The sequence below is a fragment of the Pongo pygmaeus genome, chromosome 4 (assembly GCF_028885625.2).
Source record: "Pongo pygmaeus isolate AG05252 chromosome 4, NHGRI_mPonPyg2-v2.0_pri, whole genome shotgun sequence".
NCBI lineage: Eukaryota > Metazoa > Chordata > Mammalia > Primates > Hominidae > Pongo > Pongo pygmaeus.
The window spans coordinates 91,420,569-91,443,641 of record NC_072377.2 but is presented as its reverse complement, the minus strand read 5'-3'; positions in this window follow the sequence as shown (position 1 = coordinate 91,443,641).

Genomic DNA, 23,073 nt, shown 5'->3' with positions numbered 1-23,073 from the left:
GAATGAAATCTGCAGAGATTGCAGGCTTTTATTCAGCAGTACAGAAGCAAATTTCTTTGAAAAATGTTTTTAAATACAAACATCAATTTATCATTAAACTTACATATTTTTAAATGGTCCTCCAATAACTGTTTTTCTGAGTTAAACAAAAATATATGAAGGAAATTTAACAGGTTTAATAGGTGAAAAAGACTTCCTATCACAACCAGGCAGAGAAAATGACATTTTCATGAGTGGAGGCCTGCCATCAAAATACTTTTAACAAAGCATCTTCCACAAAGCAACCTGGGCAAAGACTGAGGAACAGAGATATGCATATGAGGTAGCACAATGCCTAGTAATAAACAGGGCTGTTTCTTTTTAATGTGTAATCTTTTAGCTTTCTGCCTGGATGATGTTATATAAGGCCATCATAATCAACAAATTTCACTGCTGCTGAGGAGAACAGGAAGTCTAAACACATCAGCAATTTCTTAAGAAAGTGCAAATGCCAAACAAATCAGGAATTCATTAACTAGATGGTGCTGACATTTCCCAGTGGCTTTTGGAGAACTGAACCATTCATTCTTCAATCTTTACCTAGGGAACAGGGGGCTCTCTGATAGTACATACGAAGTGTGATTTTGTTTAGACTTTTTAAAAATCATGATCTGATGTTCATTCCTACTTTCAGTATTTTATTGGATGTGACCTAAGTCACCTCAGGGAGTGATGGACCTTCCATGTCTTATTCCCAATTTATTATGCTCATTGCTCTTCTCTGGCTGGAGACTATGAAGTATCAGTATTATCTACAACTGCTTATAGATGACAGCTATAGTAAAATTTCTTTTTAAACTCCCTTTACATTTTTCTGCAAATATTAGTTGTTCTTTTTAAATTAATTTTATAATTTTGTCTTTACAATATTTGATTTAACGGAGTTGGAATCTATTCACAGCCTATAAACTGCAAAGGTAAATAATAAATGGCAAATTATTTGTCTTTATCACATGAATAGACAGTCCACTGGTCAAAATAGGAGGGATCTTAAAAGGAAGACAGTAAGAACATAGGGTATGGGCACACAACTTCACACAGTGTGGGACAAGTAGAAACAGTCTGTGAGTAATTATATTAAATAATCAAATAATACAAAATCTCACAATCATGTAGATTAACAAACAATTCCCAGATGAGGCTCCTGAGTAAAAAAGCTTTCTAAGATCTTTTCTCATATATCTGTTTTTCATAACATAAAACATGGTTTGATTTTTGAACTATAATAAACTTCCTGTTCACAAAAAGTGAAATTTTTATGTTAATTATGTTAACTGAAGAAGTAGATGCATTCAATGGCCAATTATAATATCAATATTGTGTTAATAGTTCAAATAGCTTCCTACCATAAATCATGTTGGTAGAACTTTAGACATTTACCTGTCTCAAAAGTAATAGGCAGAATATATCTTTTTAAATTAAACTGATGTTAATTGACATTTTTCTGTGTTAAAAATATTAAATTTTGACATTGATTAAATAGCTAGAGGCATTCTTGCTTTGGATATAATTTTGGGTAACATTTTAGCATGTTTTTCAAAGTATAACTTATTTGATTTTGCCATTCAGTAAGAAATAGAGGAAAAGAAGAATATGCTATTGTTTTATAAATGTAGCAACTTATAAGAAAATATTTTTCAACTCAAAGAGCCAATAAGTTTGGTAAATCACCAGTGGTATATTTGCCTAATCAATCAAACTATTTCAAGTTTCATATTTTTCAGTGTTTCCTAGTAGATCCTAAAGTATTTAAATTATGTTCCATCAGAAATAGAAAATTATGCTCTATTAAGTTAAGGACTCATCTAAAATGAGAATCAAGATCCATAGTTTTCAGTGGATTCTAAGTATTTACTGAAAAGGTCAGAAAATGTTTTACATATACACATTCATGACAAATCTTGAGCCAACCTTAGTTAAAGCATGTAGAAATTAAATCTATGTTCATTTTATCTATTTATTGTTATATAGCTCTTACTATTTAACAAACCTGATAACTCACAAGGAAAATATAAGAGGTGAAAGATAAAATGATGAAATTGATGAAAAATAAAATTCTGTATCCCCACAGCAACTTTTGGAAATGCAATGAGAAGTTTAGAGAAACACATAAAAGTATCATTTAAATATTTTGGCTAGAAGACTTTCAGTTCCAAAATGGCAGCATAGAAGCAAGCTGGCTTCACACCTTCCCCAACAGAAAGCCAAAAACAAATACATAGAGTTGAGATTTTCACCAGCAACAACCCAGAACTAAAATATATGAATGAGATAGTTCCTGGTGCCACAAAGAAGGGAAAGAACTCTGAGCAAATAAGAAAAGAATCAATCTTCAATATTTGCAATACCTTCCTCCACCGTTTTGCCCAATACCAAGCACATGGAAAAATCCCACAACCCATGATTTTTCACACTGGAAAAAATGAGATTGAAGTGATAAACCAGCTTCTTCACAATCTTGGCAGGAAACTTGTCCTTGCCTTAACCCATGGGAAGGATCATGACTGCTTGAAGGAAGAAATATCACTAAGGACAGACAGAAACAAAGCAGGGATGTGGGCCTGCCATCCCCAGCCCTGGAAACTCTGCTCTGCTACTCAATGAAAGAGGACACCAAATTGGAGTTGCTGATTCAGCAGTACCAACCTATAGGAGGTACATTCTGCAGCTCCCCTGAGCACAAACTCCTAGCCAGCCCTGACACAATAGTGGGATAAACCCTTTGAGACCTCCCCAAGTCAAGACAGGGAATGCTCCAGTCACTTACTAGATCTGAGGCAAACTTGGGCCTAAGGTGCTACCTAGACCGAAAAAGAAGACAGCAACCTAACAGTAAAGACTCCCTAAGCAAATACATCCCATATAACTCAAAACAAGCCAGATAGAGAACACTGGTATAAATAACCCTTCAATGCAAAGACATAGATATATAAACACAAGAAACAACAGCAAATAGGGAGCCATGACCTCCTCAAAAGACAAAGCAAAAATCCAGTGACTGACCCTAATGATACAGTGATTTTTCAGCTCTCTGATGAACAATTTAAAATAGTAGTTATAAGGAAATTCAGTTATCTCCAAGGTAACACAGAAAAGCAGTTCAGAAATTCATCAGATAAATTTAAAAAAGAAATTGAAATGATTTTTAAAAATCAGACAGAAATCTTGGAACTGAGAAACAGATTTGCTGAATTGAAGCGTCTCTCAACAGCAGAATGGACAAAGCAAAGGAAATAATCAGCTTGAAGACTGGCTATTTGAAAATACACAGTTAGAGGAGAAGAACAAAAGAACAGCAAAGACTGCCTACAAAATATACAAAATTACCTCAATAACCAAATGTAAGAATTATTGGTATTCAAGAGGGAGTTTAGCAAGAGCAAGAGGTATAAAGCTTATTCAAAGAAATAATAACAAAAAACATTCCACAACTTGAGAAAGATATAAATACCCAGGGAGGGTCTGAGAACACCAAAGAAATTCAACCAACTAATCTACCCCAAAAGCAGATAATAATCAAACTCTCAAAGGTTAAGGACAAAGAGAGAATCCTAAAGGTAAAAGGAAGTAAATAACATATAAAGGAGTTTCAATTCATCTACCAACAGACTTCTCAACAAAAACCATACAGGCCAGGAGGGAGTGGAAAGACATTTTCAAAGTGCTTAAAGGAAAAAATTTGTATTCAAAATATTGTATCCAGCAAAATTATCCTTCAAATATGAAGGAGAAATAAAGTCTTTCCATGGTTAAAAAAAGCCAGAAAGAATTCAACATCACCAGACCCATCTTACAGAAAATGCTAAAGGAAGCTCCTCAATCTGAAAGAAAAAGAAACACTAATTTGCAAAAACAAAACTCTTCAAGGTGTAAAACCACTGGTAAAATTAAGTACACAGACAAACCCAGCATACTGTATTACTGTAATGGTGATGGGCAATCACTCGTAACTCTAGTCTGAAACCCAAAATATGTCTATCAAAACCAATAATAACTACAGCAACCTGTTAAGAGATGGGTAATATAAAAAATGTCAGTTGAGACACCTGAAGGTCAAAATGTGGAGAAATGTAGTTATAGCATAGGTTTTTTTTGTCTTTATTTCTATTCCTGTGTTGATGATCTAAGATAAGTTGTCATCTATTTGAATAACTTATTAGATCTATAAGTTGTTTATTGTAAGCCTCATGACAGAATCACAGCACAAAAACCTGTGATGCACTCACTAAAAATTTAAAAAGCAACAAATTAAAACATACTACCAGAGAGAATTACTCAACCACAAAAGAAGACAGCAATAAAGGAAGAAAGAAATCTCAAAGCAACCAGAAAACAAGACATAAAATCACATTAGTAATTCCTTACTTATCAATACTAACCCTAAATGTAAATGGACTAATATCTGCAATTAAAAGACATGGAGTGGCTAAATAAATAGAAATAAGACCCAGTTGTATGCTGCCTTCAAAAGCCTACTTACCTATAAAGGCATATATGTCATACATGTACTGAAAGTGAAGTGGTAGAAAAAGATATTCCATGCAACAGGAAACCAATAAAGAGAAGGAGTAGCTATATTTATATCAGATAAAATAGAATATCAGTCGAAGAGTGTAAAAAGAGACAAAGATTCTCACCATATAATGAGAAAGTGGTCAATTCAGCAAGAGGATATAACAATTATAAATATCTATGCACCCAACACCAGAGTTCCTAAGTATATAAAGAAAACATTAAGAGATGTAAAAGGAGAAATAGACTTCAATACAATACTAATAGGAGACTTTAACACCCAACTTTCAGTAATGAACAGATCATCCTGACAGAAAATCAACAAACAGTAGTTAAACTACACACTAGATCTAATATGCCTAACTGACATTTACATAACATTTCACCCAACTGTTGCAGAATATACATTATATTCATCATCAGCACATGGAGCATTCTCCAGAATAAACTGTATCTTATACCACGAAATAAGTCTCAACAAATTCATAAAAATGGAAATTATATCAAGGATCCTTTCTGACCACAGTGGAATAAAGCTAAAAATCAAGAAAAATAGGAACTTCAGAAAATACACAAGCATGCAGAAATTAAATAATATGCTTCTGAATGACCAATGAGTCAATCAATAAATTAAGAAGAAAATTTAAAAATTTATTGAAACAAATGAAAATGAAAATAGAGCATACCACATTCTGTGGGATACAACAAAAGAAGTACTAAGAGGGAAGTATATAGCTGTAAACAATTATATCCAAAAAGTAGAAAGAATTCAAATTAACAACCTAACAATGTACCTCAATGAACTAGAAAAGCAAGAACAAAACAAACCCCAAATTAGCAGAACACAAGAAGTAATAAAGATTGGAGCATAAATGAATAAAATTGAAACTAAAAAGAGATCAATGAAACAAAAAGTCATTTTTATAAAGATAAAATTGACAAACTTCTGAGAGACATAAAAACTGAGGTATCATAAATACAAATAATTATGAAGCAATATTATGAACAACAATACACCAACAAATTGGAAAACCTAGAAGAAATTGATAAATTCCTGGACACATATAACCTACCAAGATAGAACTATGAAGAAATAGAAAATCTCAGCAAACCAAAAAGAAATAATAAAACTGAAGTTTTAATAAAAAGTCTTCCATCAAAGAAAAGCCCAGGACCTGACGGCCTTACTGCTGAATCCTGACAAACATTTAAAGAAGATACCGGAGTTTTGCAAGATGGCCTACTAGAAACAGCTAGTGTGCACCACTCTCACAGAGAGAAATGGAAGGGGAGCGTAAATACAGCACCTTCAACTGAAACATCTAGGTACACGCATCGGGACTCATCAAGGAAACAATTCGACCCATAAAGAAAGGAGAAAAGGCAAGGCAGGATGACTGCCCACCCTGGAACAACAAGGAGGCAGGGGGCCTCCCCCGCCCAGGGAAGCGGTGAATGAGTGAGTAACTCCTGGGACCAACCCTTTTCCCACAGGATCTTTGCAACCCTTGCATCAAGAGACCCCTTTGTGAATCCACTCCACCAGGGCCTTATGTCGAACACACCAACCTACATGCAGAGCCCTAGGAGCCTTAGGTACCTGGGGTTCCTGGCAAAAGCTGCAATTCTGGGAAATCAGGTTAGGCTGCCATACATAACCTTGGGAAAAGGGCTAAATCCAGGGAGCTGAGCAGCTACAGCCTGCGGGACCTACTTCCACGGCACCTCACAGGATGATACCCATTGGCTTGGGAATCCAGCCAGCCACCAACAGTAACGCTACACCTCCCTGAGAAGGAGTTTCGGGGGGAAGTTTGGGCCACCATCTTTGCTCTTTCACAGCCTTAGCCATGGTTGCCCTTGGGCTCTAGGGAGTCTGATGTGACTAGGAAATTTGTCCCCTGGCACAGCCCAGCAGCTCTACAAAGAAGCAGTCAAACTGCTTATTCATGTGGATCCCAGATCCCGCTTGCTTTACTGGGCAGAATCTCCTGACCGGGATCTCCAGTCACCCCTACTGGTGTTTTCTTGCCAACAGCAGTTTAAGACCTGTTGCCAGCCTGAACACACCTGCAAGAGGTGGCTGGAAACCCCCGTCAGGAGATCCCGCCTTGTGAGGAGGAGCAGCCTCAGGGACCTGTTTTAAAACACAAGTTTGGCCTCTTTTTCATAGAGCAGCTCAGCTGTGGTAGCGGTACGCTCTAGTCCGGAGTCCCATCAGACTCTTCAAAGCCAGAAGGCAAAAACGATTCAGGCTGTCAGAGAGCAAAGATGGCAGCCTACTCCTCCTTCTGGAAGCTCCTCACTGTGCAGGTCCTGCAGGCCTGGGTCTTCAGCCACCCCCTGCCAGGGCTATTCAGCCAGTAGAAGCTCTGTAACTTCTCATGACAGAGCTCCCATTGGGAGGGATGGGTTGCCATATTTGCTGCCTTACAGCCCTTACCCTTGCTGTCTCCAGGCCTGGGAGAGTATGTAGGGACCAGGGACTGGTCCAGACCCCCAGCACAGAGAAACTATCTCACTGAAATCAGAGGCAGCCCAGCATTCCTCTGAGGAGGAAATCCCAGAGTGAACCCACAACCCCTCTGCCACCACAGTTACAGAGGTATCACACTAACATCCCTTGGGCTGGGGAAAAAACAAAGGGCCTACTCATTACACTGGCACCTCCAGCACACCATAGCTTCCATATGGAGAGGAGTTCAGACCCTCTTCCCTGGGAACCCCCACACCCACATCTTCACCAGGAAGGACCCCAAGCTCAGACCACAGAAAAGTCGCCCTACCCATGGCTCAGCATACCCACTGGGAGTGGCCCAGAGATTCCCTGGTTCCCAGAGTTTCCTCAGAGGCATATAACCGCCCCTCTGCCACTGCCATGACGGCGGTTCTATTCCTGCTTCCCTTAGTCTGGGGAAGAAACAAAGAGCCTGAGGGTTATATCCAAGCTTACAGCATGCCACCATCACCCTACAGAGAGAAAACCAGTCTCTCCTTCTAGTGAGCCTTCAATCCCCTGCCCGCCAACGAGTGGAGCCTCAAGCTCATGTCAGCAGTGCAGCCACCCTACCCCACTGACTGAACCCACCCAGTAACAGCAACTCCACATTTCTCAGAGGTGGAGATCCCAGGACAACCAAAAGCTTCTCTGCCACTTGCTCTGCAGTGGTACTACCGCTGCTACCCTTGGACTAATGAAGGAGTAAAGACCCTAAGTGCCTTATCCATACCTTCAACAAGCTGCAGTCAACCAAAGGAGAAGAGGTTAGTCTGTCTCCCACAGGTCCCACTCTCCCTGCTCATAACTGGGTAAGGAACTCCTAGCTCAGGCCCATAGCACAGATCTCCCCATCCTGGGATGATTGCTTGCATTGAGCAATTGCTGACCCACATCTCCCTGGGGTGGAGCCCCCAGAAGATAAGCAAAAGACCCTCAGCCACAACCACTAATAAAGACCTTCTCTCTGCTGCCTCTAAGTTGGGGAGGCAACATAAACCCTGAGATCACCCCAGAGCTGTGGTGGGCATCCTGGGTGCCAACCCACAGTCTACAGCCAGCAGCCAAGTGGGAGAGGAGCCCACACTTTCAGACCATTGAGAGGTAGCATGGCTGCAAATATGAAGAAATATAGGAGAGCCATATGACTGATCAAGAGCCTACCAATTGACCTATATGCCTAAGTACCGCCAACTAATTCACACTTCAAAATTTCAACACCAAAATTACCTCACTAACACATTCCCCTGTGAAACCTAAGACAGGTCAGCTACAAATAAAGACCCTAGACAAAGCCTCAGCCCTACGAAAACATCCAGAAAAGAAGCCTATTGACTGTATTCAATCTATGCTGCAGTTAAAAGAGTACACATGCACAGAGATGAGAAAGAACCAATGCAAGAACCCTAGTAACACAAACAGTCAGAGTGTCTTTTGTCCTCCAAATAACTGTACTAGTTCTCCAACAAGGGTTCTTAACCAGGCTGAGTTGGCTGAAATGACAGAAAGAGAATTCGGAATATGGACAGGACTGAAGATCATTGAGATTTAGGAGAATGGCAAAACCCAAACCAAAGAAACTAAGTATCACAATAAAAGCATACAGGAGTTGGCAGATGAATAGCTGGTATAAAAAAAGAAACTACTGATCTGATAAAGCTGAAAAACACACTACAATAATTTCACAATACAATCACAAGTATTAACAACAGAATAGACTAAGCTGAGGAAAGAATCTCAGAACTTGAAGACTGGCTGTCTGAAATTGGATAATCAGCCAAAAATAAAGAAAAGAAGAATGAAAAGAAACAAACAAAATCTCTGAGAAATATGGGATTATGTAAAGAGACCAAATCTGTGAATCATTGGCATCCCTGGAAGGGATAGAATAAAGCAAACAACTTGGAAAACATGTTCACCCCTGAAAACTTTCCCCACCTAGCTGGAGAGACCAACAGTCAAATTCAGGGGACACAGAGAACCCCTGCAAGATTCTACCCAAGATTATCTCCAAGATACATAATCATCAGATTTTCCAAGATTTAAATGAAAGGAAGAATGTTAAAGGCAGCAGCCACAGAGAAAGGGCAGGTCCCCTACAAAGGGAACCCCTTCACACTAACAGTGGACCTCTCAGCAGAAACTATGAGCCAAAATAGATTGAGGACCTATATTCAACGTTCCTGAAGAAAAAAATCTTCAACCAAAAAACTTTTATTTGGTCAAACTAAGTTTCCTAAGCAAAAGATAAATCCTTTTCAGATAAGCAAATACTGAGGGAGTTCATTACCATCAGACCTGCCTTACAAAAGATCTTAAAAGAAACACTAAATATGGAAAGAAAAGACCATTACCAGCCAATAAAAAGTCATACTTAAGTACATAGACCAGTGACACTATAAAGCAACCACACAAACAAGCTGGCATAATTAGTTAATAACACAACAACAGGATCAAATCCACACATACCTATACTCATCTTGAATGTAGATGGGCTAAATGCCCCATTTAAAAGGCAGAGTGGTAAGCTGGATAAAAAAAGCAAGATCCAATGGTATATCTTTAAGAGACCCATCTCATACACAATGACACCCAAACTATGCATCTGACAAAGGTCTAATATCCAGCATCTGTAAGGAACTTAAACAAATTTATGAGCCAAAACAATTTTGTTAAAAAGTGGGCAAACGACATGGACACTTTTCAAAAGAAGACATAGATGCAACCAACAGGCATATTTTTTTTGAAAAAAGCTCAACATTACTGATCATTAGAGAAATGCAAATCAAAACCACAATGAAATACCATCTCACATCAGTCAGAAAGTCTATGAGTAAAATGTCAAAAAATAACAAATTCTGGTGAGGCTGCAGAGAAAAGGGAACACTTATACATTGTTGGTGGGAGTGTAAGTGTTAGTTCCACCATTGTGAAAAGCAGAGTGGTGATTCCTCAAAGAGCTGAAAACAGAACTATCACTGAACCCAGCAATTCAATTACTGGATATATACCAAAAATATATATATAAATCATTCTACCATAAAGATGAATGTTCATTGCAGCACTTTTCACAATAGTGAAGACATGGAATCAACCTCAATGCACATCAATGACAGACTGGATGAAGAAAATGTGGTACACGTACATCATGGAATACTAGGCAGCCATAAAATTAGATGAAGTCATGTCTTTTACAGGAACATGGATAGAGCTGGAGGCTATTATCCTTAGTAAACTAAAGCAGGAACAGAGAACAAAATACCACAGTTCTCACTTATAAATGGGAGCTAAATGGTGAGAACTCATGGACACAAAGAGGGGAACAACAGACACTGGGACCTACTTGAGGGTGGAGGGTGGGAAGAGGGAGAGCATCAGAAAAAATAACTATTGGGTACTAGGCTTAGCACCTGGGTGATGAAACAATTTGTACAACAAAACTCTGTGACATAAGTTTACTTATTAAAAAAACTTGCACATGTACCCCTGCCCCTAAAAATAAAAGCTTAAAAAATAATAACTAAATAAATAAAGTACTACTTCTACCCAAATGCTTCAAAAAAGAAATGAAGACAAATAAATATTTCCAAACCCATTCTACCATTCCAGTGATATGGTTTGGCTGTGTCCCCACCCAAATCTCATCTTGAATTGTAGCTCCCATAATCCCCATGTGTCATGGGAGGGACCCAGTGGGAGGTAATTGAATCAGGGGGTGGGTTTCTCCCATGCAGTTTTCATGATAGTGAATAAGTCTCATGAGACCTGATAGTTTTATAAAGGGCAGTTCCCCTGCACAAGCTCTCTTGCCTGCCTCCATGTAAGATGTACCTTTGCTCCTCCTTTGCCTTCTACCATGATTGTGAGGCCTCCCCAGCCATGTGGAACTGTGAGTCCATTAAACCTCTTTTTTTTAATAAATAAATTACCCAGTCCCAGGTATTTCTTCATAGCAGTATGAAAATGAATTAATACAGTAAATTGGTACCACAGAAAGTGGGGTGCTGCTGTAAAGATACCTGAAAATGTGGAAATGACTTTGTAACTGGGTAACAGGCAGAGGTTGGAACAATTTGGAGGGCTCAGAAGAAGACAGGAAAATGAGGGAAAGTTTGGAACTCCCTAGAGACTTAGAGGGCTCAGAAGATGGAAGATGTGGAGAATTTGGAATTTCCTGGAAGCTGAAGTGGTCTCAGATGGAGATGAGAAGCTTGTTGGGAACTAGAGCAAAGGCGACTCTTGTTATGCTTTGACAAAGAGACTGGCAGCATATTGCCCCTGCCCTAGAAATCTGTGGAACTTTGAACTAGAGAGAGACAATTTAAGGTATGTGAAAGAAGAAATTTCTAAGTGGAAAGTGTTCAAGAGGAAGCAGAGGATAAAACTGGAAAATTTCCAGCCTGAAGATGTGATAGAAAAGAAAAACGCATTTTCTGGGGAAAATTCAAGCCTGCTGCAGAAATTTGCATAAGTGACAAGCAGCTGAGTGATAATGACCAAGACAATTGGGAAAATGTCTCCAGGGCATGTCAGAGATCTTCAGAGCAGCCCCTCTCATCACAGGCCTGGAGGCCTGGGAGGGAAAAATGATTTCATGGGCTGGATTCAGGGCACCCCCTGCCAGGCCCAGTGCCCCCTTGCTCTATGCAGTCTTGGGACACGTTACCCTGCATCCCAGCTGCTTCAACTCCAACTGTGGCTAAAAGGGGCCAAGGTACAGCTCAAGCCATGGCTTCAGAGGGTGAAAGCCCCAAGCCTTGGCAGCTTACACATGGTATTGAGCTTGTGAGTTCACAGAAGTCAAGAATTGAAGTTTGGGAACCTCTACCTAGATTTCAGAGGATGTATGAAAATGCTTGGATGTCCAGAAAGAAGTTTGCTGCAATGGCAAGGCAAGCCCTCATGGAAAATCTTTGCTAGGGCAGTGCAGAAGAGAAATGTAGGATTGGAGCTCCCACACAGAGTCCCCACCATGGCACTGCCTAGTGGAGCTGTGAGAAGAGGGCCACTATCCTCCAGATCGCAGAATGGTGGATCCACCAACAGCTTGCACCTTGCACCTGGAAAAGCCATGGACACTGAATGCCAGCCCATGAAAGCAGCTGGGAAGATAGGCTATACCCTGCAAAGCCACAGGGGCAAAGCTGCCCAAGACTATGGGAGCCCACCTCTTGCATCAGCATACCCTGGAGTCATGAGACATGAGTCAAAGGAAATCATTTTGGAGCTTTAAGATTCGACTGCCCCTCTGGATTTTGGACTTGCATGGGGCCCGTAGCTCCTTTGTTTCGACGTATTTCCCCCATTTGGAATGGGTGTATTTACCCAGTGCCTGTACCCCCATTGTTTCTAGGAAATAACATACTTGCTTTTGATTTTACAGTTTCATAGGTGGAAAGGACTTGCCTTGTCTAGATCAGACTTTGGACTGTGGACTTTGGAGTTAATGCTGAAATAAGTTAAGTCTTTGGGGGACTGTTAGGAAGGCATGATTGGTTTTGAAATGTGAGAACATGAGATTTGGGAGGAGCCAGGAGCAGAATAATATGGTTTGGCTGTGTCCCCACCCAAATCTCATATTAAATGTAGCTCCCATAATCCCCACCTGTTGTGGGAGAGGCCTGGTGGAAGGTAATTAAATTATGGGGCAGGTTTTTTCCATGCTGTTCCCACGATAGTGAATAAATTTCATGAGATCTGATGGTTTTATAAAGGGCAGCTTCCCTACACTCGCATTCTTGCCTGCTGCCATGTAAGACATGCCTTTGCTCCTAATTTGCCTTCTTCCATGATTGTAAGTAGCCTCCCCAGCCATATGGAACTGCGAGTCCATTAAACCTCTTTTTCTTTATAAATTTCCCATATCGGGTATTTCTTCATAGCAGTATGATAATGGTCTAACTTGATGGTTAAGACTGAGTGTCAACTTGATTGGATTGAAGGATGCAAAGTATTTATCCTGTGTGTGTCTATGAGGGTGTTGCCAAAGGAGATCAACATTTGAGTCAGTGTGTTGAGGAAGGCAAATGCACCCTTAATCTGGTGGACATGATCTAATCAGCAGCCAGTGAATATAAAGCAGGCAGAAAAATGAGAAAAGGCAAGACTGGCCTAGCCTCCCAGCCTACAGCTTTCTCCCATGCCGGATGCTTCCTGCCCTCAAACATCAGACTCCAAGTTCTTTAGTTTGGGGACTCAGATTGGCTCTCCTTGTTCCTCAAGCTTGCAGACAGCCTACTATGGAACCTTGTGATTGTGTAAGTTAATACCTAATACTTAATAAGCTCACCTTGATATATATATCCTATTAGTTCTGTCCCTCTAGGGAATCCTTACTAGTACAGATTTTGGTACCAGGAGTGGTTCTAGAGGAACAGAATATTAAAGATGGAGTTCTTCCATTGGTTTTGGGGTTTCTGGAGTTGGCTGCTTAATATGGTTAGACCCAAAAATGCTGAGGACTCTACTTCTAATAGTATGGAGAACACTGATAGTCCTTGATGTGAACTGTTTAAAGAGTTATGCAAAATAAATAAATTTGACACTCCTGATTCACTGCTCAGGAGAGGCCAGGAGTTTAGTGAATATATAAGTAATATCTTTGACCATATGTGGAGAATCGAGGAAAATAATGAAGCTGGTTGGTTGTTCCTAAGTTCAGTGGACAAAGTGATGAAAGAAAATGATGATTCAGGGATTCTGTCCCCCAACTTGAAATGCAGATACTGATCCTCAAATCTGCTAAGATTGCCCTGAATGAGAGTCTTATCTTCTGTAGAGAAAGAGCTGAAGTTGTGGAGAAACAGACAGAAGCTCTTATCATGTGAAGTGGCTGACCTGCAATGAAATGTGCATGCACAGCCTTGCCAGGTGTCTACTGTTAAAATGAGGGCATTGGTTGGAAAAGAATGGGACACTGCCACTTGGAATGGGGACATGTGGGAGGACCCTGATGAAGCTGGGGACACTGAGTTTGTAAACTCTGATGAACTTCTCTTGGCCAAAGAAACAGCTTCCCCATCCTCAGTAATGGCAACATCCCCTCCCTGACTCATGCTGCCATCAGCCTTTCCACCTTAGTCTGAGGAGATAAGCCCTGTGCTGCCTGAAGCAGAAATGATGGCCTCCCCTGAGGCAGTTGCCAGGCAAAATAATGTTGATTCTCCTCAGGAGCCACCCCCAACACCTTGGTAGGCTTCTAGAACTATAACTAGACTAAAGTCTCGGTGGGCCCATACACGTGAGGTTGAGTGTGACCCGTGAGAAGATGCACTACACTCGAAAAGAACTGCTTGAGTTTTCTAATGTATATAAACAGAAATCTAGATAACAGGCATGGGAATGGATATTAAAGGTATGGGATAATTGTGGAAGGAACATAGAGTTGGATCTGGCTGAATTTATTGATTTGGGCCTACTAAGTAGGGACTCTGCATTTAATGTTGCAGCTTGAGGAGTTAAAAAAGATGCTAATTGTTCATTATCTTTGTTAACTGAAATATGGATTAAAAGATGGCCCACTCTGAGGAGCTGGAAATGCCTGATCTCCCTTGGTTTAATGTACAGGAAGGGATCCAAAGGCTTAGGGAGATTGGGATGGTGGAGTGGATTAGTCACTTTAAACCTACTCATCCCAGCTGGGAGTGTCCAGAAGATATACCCTTGACCAATGTCATGCAAAATAGATTTGTGAGGGCAGCACCTGCATTTCTGAAGAGCCCTGAAATTGCTCTTCTCTATATGTCAGATCTAACAGTGGACTCCACAGTCAGTCAATTACAAAACTTAAATACAGTGGGAATAATTGGATCCCAAGGTGGCAGGGGCCAAGTGGCAGCAGTTAACCATCAAAGGCAAGGTGAGTATAACTACCATAATGGACAGCAGAGAAAAAGTAGCCATCAGAATAGTCTGACTCATGTAGGGCTCTGGCATTGGGTAATTAATCATGGTATTCCTAGAAGTGAAATTGATAGAAAGCCTACTGCCATTCCTACTTAACTTGTATAAGGAGAAAACTTCTAGGTTGAATGGACAAAAGACTAATTTGAGTTATAAAAATAGAGAATCATGGCCCCTCAATCAATTTCCAGACTTGAGCCAGTTTATAGACCCAGAACCATTGAATGAAGGGGAGGCTGGCTCCCCTTGAGGAAGAACCCCACTAGATTACTGACAATTTATGCAGTGAATCTTTCTCCCATTCTTCCCTAAGGAGACCTCCGGCCTTTTACCAGGGTAACTGTGCATTGGAGAAAGGGAAATGATCAGACATTTTGGGGACTGCTAGACTCTAGCTCTGAGCTGACTTTGATTCCAGGGAACCCAAAACATCATTGTGGTCCTCCAGTTAAATTAGGGGCTTATGGAAGTCAGGTAATTAATGAAGTTTTAGCTCAGGTCCAACTTACAGTGGGTCCAGCAGGTACCTGGACTCATCCTGTGGTCATTTCCACATTACCAGAATGCATAATTGGCATAGATATACTTAGCAGCTGGCAGAACCCACACATTGGCTCCCTGAATAGTAGGGTGAGGGCTATTATGGTGGGAAAGGCCAAATGGAAACCATTAGAGCTGCCTCTACCTAGACAAATAGTAAATTAAAAAAATCGCATCCCTGGAGGGATTGCGGAGATTAATGCCACCATCAAGGACTTGAATGATGCAGGGGTGGTGATTCCCAACACATCCCTGTTCAACTCTTCTATTTGGCCAGTGCAAAAGACAGACAAATCTTGGAGAATGACATGGATTATCATAAGGTTAACCAAGGGGTGACTGTAATTGCAAATGTTGTACCAGATGTGGTTTCATTGCTTGAGCAAATTAACCCATCTCCCGGTACCTGGTAGGCAGCCATCAACTTGGCAAATGCTTTTTCTCTCCATTCCTGTCCATAAGGCCCATCAGAAGGAATTTGCCTTCAGCTGGCAAGGCCAGGAATCTACCTTTACTGTCCTACCTCAGGGGCATGTCAACTGTCTGGCTTTGTGTCACAGTCTTATTTGGAGAGAACTTGATTGCATTTCACTTCTATAAAATATCACACTAGTCAATTACATTGATGACATTATGCTGATTGGATCCAGTGAGCAAGAAGTAGCAAACACATGACTTATTGCTGAGGTATTTGCATGCCAGAGGATGGGAAATAAATCTGACTAAAATTCAGGGACCTTCTACCTCAGTAAAATTTCTAGGGGTCCAATTGTGTGGCTCCTGTCAAGATATTCCTTCTACAGTGAAGGATAAGTTGCTGCATTTGGTCCCTCATACAATAAGAAGTACGCAGAATGCCTAATGGGCCTATTTGGATTTTGGAGGCAACACATTCCTCATCTGGATGTGTTATTCCAGCCCATTTATCGAGTTACCCAAAAGGCTGCCAGTTTTTAGTGGGGTCCAGAACAGGAGAAGGCTCTGCAACAGGTCCAGGCTGCTGTGTAAGCTGCTCTGCCTCTTAGGCCATATGATCCAGCAGATCCAATGGTGCTTGAGGTGTCAGTCACAGATAGGGATGCTGTTTGGAGCCTTTGGCAGGCCCCCATGGGTGAATCACAAAGGAGGCCTCTAGGATTTTGGAGCAAGGCCCTACCATCTTCTGCAGATAACTACTCTCTTTTTGAGAGGAAGCTCTTGGCCTGTCACTGTGTTTTGGTGGAAACTGAACGCTTGACTATGGGTCATCAAGTTACCATCCCACTTGAACTGCCTATCATGAACTGGGTGCTCTCTGACCCATCTAGCCATAAAGTGGGTCATGCACAGCAGCATTCCATCATCAAATGGAAGTGGTATATATGTGATCAGGCTCAAGCAGGTCCTGAAGGCAAAAGTAAGTTACATGAGGAAGTGGCTTGGTCAAATGCCCATGGTCTCCATTCCTCCCACCCTGCCTTCTCTCACCCAGCCTGAATCAGTGGCCTCATGGGAGTTCCCTATGATCAGTTGACAGAGGAAGAGAAGACTAGGGCCTGGTTCACAGATTGTTCTACATGATACACAGGCACCTGAAAATGGACTGCTGCAGCACTACAGCCCCTGTCTAGGACATCCCTGAACAGCGGTGAAGGGAAATCTTCCCAGTGGGCAGAACTTTGAGCAGTGCATCTGGTTGTGCACATTGCATGGAAGGAGAAATGGCCAGATGTGTGATTACATATTGATTCATGGGCCATTGCCAATGGTTTGGCTAGATGTCAGGGACTTGGAAGAAGCATGATTGGAAATTGGTGACAAAGAAATTTGGAAAAAGGTATGTGGATAGACTTCTCTGAGGGGTCAAAAACTGTGGAGATATTTGTATCCAGTGTGAGTGTTCACCATCAAGTGACCCCAGCAGAGGATTTTAATAATCAATTGGATAGGATGACTCATTCTGTGGACACCACTCAGCCTCTTCCCCAGACAGCCCTGACATCCCCCTGTAGACCTATGAACAAAGTGGCCATGGTGGCAGGGATGGAAGTTATGCATGGGCTCAGCAATAGGGACTTCCACTCACAAGGCTGACCTGGCTACGGCCACTGCTCAGTGCCCAATTTGCCAGCAGCAAAGACCAACACTGAGCTCTCAATATGGCATCATTCCTTGGGGTAATCAACCAGCTACCTGGTGGCAGGTTGATTATATTGGACCCCTTCCATCATGGAAAGGGCAGAAGTTTGCTCTCACTGGAATAGACACTTACTCTGGATCTGGGTTTGCCTATCCTACACACAGTGCTTCTGCCAAGATTACCATCTGTGGAGTCACAGAATGCTTTATCCATTGTCATGGTCTTCCACACAGCATTGCCTCTAACCAAGGCACTCACTTTGTGGCTAAAGCAGTGCAGCAGTGGGTTTATGCTCACAGAATTTACTGGTTTTACCATGTTTCCCATCATCTGGAAGCAGCTAGATTGATAGAAGGATGGAATGGCCTTTTGAAGTCACAATTACAATGCTAACTAGGTGATAATACCTTGCAGGGCTGGGGCAAAGTTCTCCAGAAGGCCATGTATGCTCTGAATCAGCATCCAATACATGGTACTCTTTCTCCCATAGCCAGGATTCATGGGTCCAGAAATCAAGGGGTGGAAGTGGAAGTGGCAACACTCACCATCATCCCTAGTGATCCACTAGCAAAATTTTTGCTTCCTGGTCCCACAACATTAAGTTCAGCTGGCTTAGAGGTCTTAGTTCCAGAGGGAGGAACACTGCCACCAGGAGACACAACAATGATTCCATTAAACTGGAAGTTAAGATTGCCACCTGGACAATTTTGGCTTCTCCTACCTTAAAGTCAACAGTCTAAGAAGGGTGTCACAATGTTGGCTGGGGGTGGCTGACCCAGACTTTCAAGGTGAAATCAGTCTACTACTCTATAACAGAGGTAAGGAAAAGTATGCATGGGATACAGAAGATCCATTAGGGAGTCTCTTAGTATTACCATGCCTTGTGATTAAGTTCAGTGGGAAGCAACAACAGCCCAATCCAGGCAGAACTACAAATGGTCCAGACCCCTCAGGAATGAAGGTTTGGGTCAGTCCACCAGGAAAAGAAAAAAAAAAAAAAACACAACCTGCTGAGGTGCTTGCTGAAGGCAAAGAGAATACAGAATGAGTAGTAGAGGAAGGTAGTCATCAATACCAGCTAATACCACGTGACGAGCTGCAGACGAGAGGACTGTAACTGTCACGAGTATTTCTTCCTTCTTTTGTTAAAAACATGTTTGCATGTGTACACTTGTGTAAGAAAATGTCTTCATTTTATTTCCTTTTCTTTTATCATGTGACATAAAATTTATTGACTTTATATCAGCATTTAAGCATTGTTAACTTTATGTAATAGTATTTGGGTTGGGGATTGGTGTGTTTCTGGTTGTACTAAGGATAGTTGTATTATGTTAGGTGTAATTATGACTTTATTATTGTCTTTATTTGAAGATTATATATGATCTCAGGAGATGTGTATGGGTTCAAGTTGACAAGGGGTGGACTTCTGACGGTTACTACTGAATGTCAACTTGATTGGATTGAAGGATGCAAAGTATTGATTCTGGGTGTGTCTGTGAGGGTGTTGCCAAAGGAGACTAACATTTGAGTCAGTAGGCTGGGGAAAACAGACCCACCCTTAATCTTGTGGGCACAATCTAATCAGTGGCCAGCAAATATAAAGCAGGCAGAAAAATGTGAAATGATGGACTGGCGTAGCCTCCCAGCCTACATCTTTCTGCCAGGCTGGATGCTTCCTACCCTTAAATATCCAACTACAAGTTCTTCAGTTCTGAGACACAGACTGGCTCTCTTTGCTCTTTAAGCTTGCAGACAGCCTATGGTGGGAACTTGTGATCATGTAAGTTAATACTTAATAAACTCATTTGTGTATATATATATACACACACATATATACATATATCTACACACACATATACATCTTCTATTAGTTCTGTCCTTCTAAGGAACCCTAATACAACTAACACAGCCAGCATTATAATGATACTCAAACCAGACAAAGACACAATAAAGAAAAGAAAACTACAGGCCAAAATCACTGATGAATATATATGCAAAAATCCTCAACAAAATACTAGTAAATCTAATTCAACAACATGTGAAAAAGATTATTCACAATGAACAAATATGATGCAAAGACATCATATTGTTTCATCTAGGGATACAAAGACATTCCAACATACATAAATATAAAATCTATTTATTTCAATAGATGCTAGAAATGCATTTGATAAAATTTGGCATCTCTTTATGATAAAAACCTTCATCAAAATGGGTAAAAAATTGATATTTCTCAAAATAATAAAGGCTATATATGACAAACCCACAGTTAACATCATACTAAAGATGCAGAAATTGAAAGCCTTTTTTTGTAAGGACTGGAACAAAACAAGGAGTCCCACTCCCACCATTGTTATTCAACATAATACTGGAAGTCCCAGCCAGAGCAATTAGGCAATAAAAAAACAACAAAGGGCATTGAAATTGGAAAGGAAGAAGTCAAATTAGCTTTCTTCACAGACAACATAGAACCTAGAAAAATATAAAAATGCCACCAAAAAACTGGTAAAGCTGATAAATGAATCTAATAAACTTGTAGGATGAAAAAATCAACATAAAAAAATCAGTAGCATTGATATATGCCAACAGCAAAGAATCTGAAAAAGAAATCAAGAAAGCAATTTCATTTACAACAGCTACAAAAAATGTAAAATACTTAGGAGTCAATATAACTAAAGAAGTAAAAGATCTATGCAAGGAAAGCTATAAAACACTGATGAAAGAAATTGAAGAGGAAACAAAAATATGAAAAGATATTCCAAGCTCATGGATTGCAGAAATTGATATTTTAAAATGATAATATTACCCAAAGCAGTTTACAGATTCAATGAAATCTCTTTCAAAATATAAATGACATTCTTCACAAAAATAGAAAGAAAAATCCTAAAATTTATATGGAATGACCAAAGACCTCAAATAGCCAAAGAAATTCTGAACAAAAAAGATAAAGCTGAAGGCATCATACTACCTCACTTCAAAATTTACTACAAAGCTATAGTAACCAAAATACCAAAACAAGAGAGTACTGGCACAAAAGCAGACAAATATACCAATGAAACAAAATTGAGACTCCAGATATAAAATCATGCATTTATAACTGACTCATCTTTAATAAGAGTACCAAGAATGGGAACAAACAGTCTTTTCAATAAATGGTGTTGAGAAAACACATGCAGAGGAATGAAACTAGACCCCCTTTCTCATTCTACACAAAAATAAAATCACATTTGATTAAAGACTTAAATCTAAAACCTCAAACTATGAAACTGGTAGAAAACATTGGAGAAATGATCTAGGACATTAATCCAGGCAAAGACTTTTTGTGTAAGACCTCAGGCCGGGCGCCATGGCTCACATCTGTAATCCCAGCACTTGGGAGGCCGAGGTGGGCAGATCACCTGAGGTCAGGAGTTTGGAACTAGCCTGACCGACATGAAGGAACCCTGTCTCTACTAAAAAAATACAAAATTAGCTGGGTGTGGTGGTGCATGACTGTAATCCCAGCTACTTGGGAGGCTGAGGCAGGAGAATCACTTGAACCCAGGGGGCAGAGGTTGCAGTGAGCCAAGATCGTGCCATTGCACTCCAGCCTGGGCAACAAGAGTGAAATTCTGTCTCAAAACAACAACAACAACAAAAAATCAAACCTCAAAAGCACGAGTAACCAAAGCAAAAATAGACAAATAGGATTACATCAAGCTAAACAGATTCTATACCACAAAGAAAACAATCAACAAAGTGAAAAGAAAACCCACAGAATGGAAGAAAGTATTCACAGAATTGAAAGTATAACTATCCATCTGATAAGGGATTAATAGCCAGAATATATATAGAGAAGAGCTCAAACAACTCAGTAGCAAAAAATTTCAAAAAAAAAAAAGAGAGGAGGGGAGGAGCCAAGATGGCCAAACAGGAACAGCTCCAGTCTACAGCTCCCAGCGCCAGCGACGCAGAAGATGGGTGATTTCTGCATTTCCATCTGAGGTACCGTGTTCATCTCACTAGGGAGTGCCAGACAGTGGGCGCAGGTCAATGGGTGAGTGCACCGTGCACCAGCCAAAGCAGGGGCGAGGCATTGCCTCACTCGGGAAGTGCAAGGGGTCAGGGAGTTCCCTTTCCAGGGGTGACAGACGGCGCCTGGAAAATCGGGCCACTCCCACCCAAATACTGTGCTTTTCCGACGGGCTTAGGAAACGGTGCCCCAGGAGAGTATAGCCTGCACCTGGCTCAGAGGGTCCTACGCCCACGGAGTATCACTGATTGCTAGCACAGCAGTCTGAGATCAAACAGGAAGTCGGCAGCGAGGCTGGGGGAGGGGCGCCCACCATTGCCCAGGCTCGCTTAGGTAAACAAAGCAGCCTGGAAGCTTGAACTGGGTGGAACCCACCACAGCTCAAGGAGGCCTGCCTGCCTCTGTAGGCTCCACCTCTGGGGGCAGGGCACAGACAAACAAAAAGACAGCAGTAACCTCTGCAGACTTAAATGTCCCTGTCTGACAGCTTTGAGGAGAGCAGTGGTTCTCCCAGCATGCAACTGGAGATCTGAGAACAGGCTGACTGCCTCCTCAAGTGGGTCCCTGACCCCTGACCCCCGAGCAGCCTAACTGGGAGGCACCCCCCAGCAGGGGCAGACTGACACCTCACATGGCCAGCCGGGTACTCCAACAGACCTGCAGCTGAGGGTCCTGTCTGTTAGAAGGAAAACTAACAGAAAGGACATCCACACCAAAAACCCATCTGTACATCACCATCATCAAAGACCAAAAGTAGATAAAACCACAAAGATGGGGAAAAAACAGAGCAGAAAAACTGGAAACTCTAAAAAGCAGAGTACCTCTCCTCCTCCAAAGGAATGCAGTTCCTCACCAGCAATGGAACAAAGCTGGATGGAGAATGACTTTGACGAGCTGAGAGAAGAAGGCTTCAGATGATCAAATTACTCTGAGCTACGGGAAGATATTCAAACCAAAGGCAAAGAAGTTGAAAACTTTAAAAAAAATTTAGAAGAATATATAACTAGAATAACCAATACAGAGAAGTGCTTAAAGGAGCTGATGGAGCTGAAAACCAAGGCTCGAGAACTACGTGAAGAATGCAGAAGCCTCAGGAGCCGATGCGATCAAATGGAAGAAAGGGTATCAGCCCTGGAAGATGAAATGAATGAAATGAAGCGAGAAGGGAAGTTTAGAGAAAAAAGAATAAAAAGAAATGAGCAAAGCCTCCAAGAAATGTGGGACTATGTGAAAAGACCAAATCTACGTCTAATTGGTGTACCTGAAAGTGACGGGGAGAATGGAAACAAGTTGGAAAACACTCTGCAGGATACTATTCAGGAGAACTTCCCCAATCTAGCAAGGCAGGCCAACATTCAGATTCAGGAAATACAGAGAATGCCACAAAGATACTCCTCGAGAAGAGCAACTCCAAGACACATAATTGTCAGATTCACCAAAGTTGAAATGAAG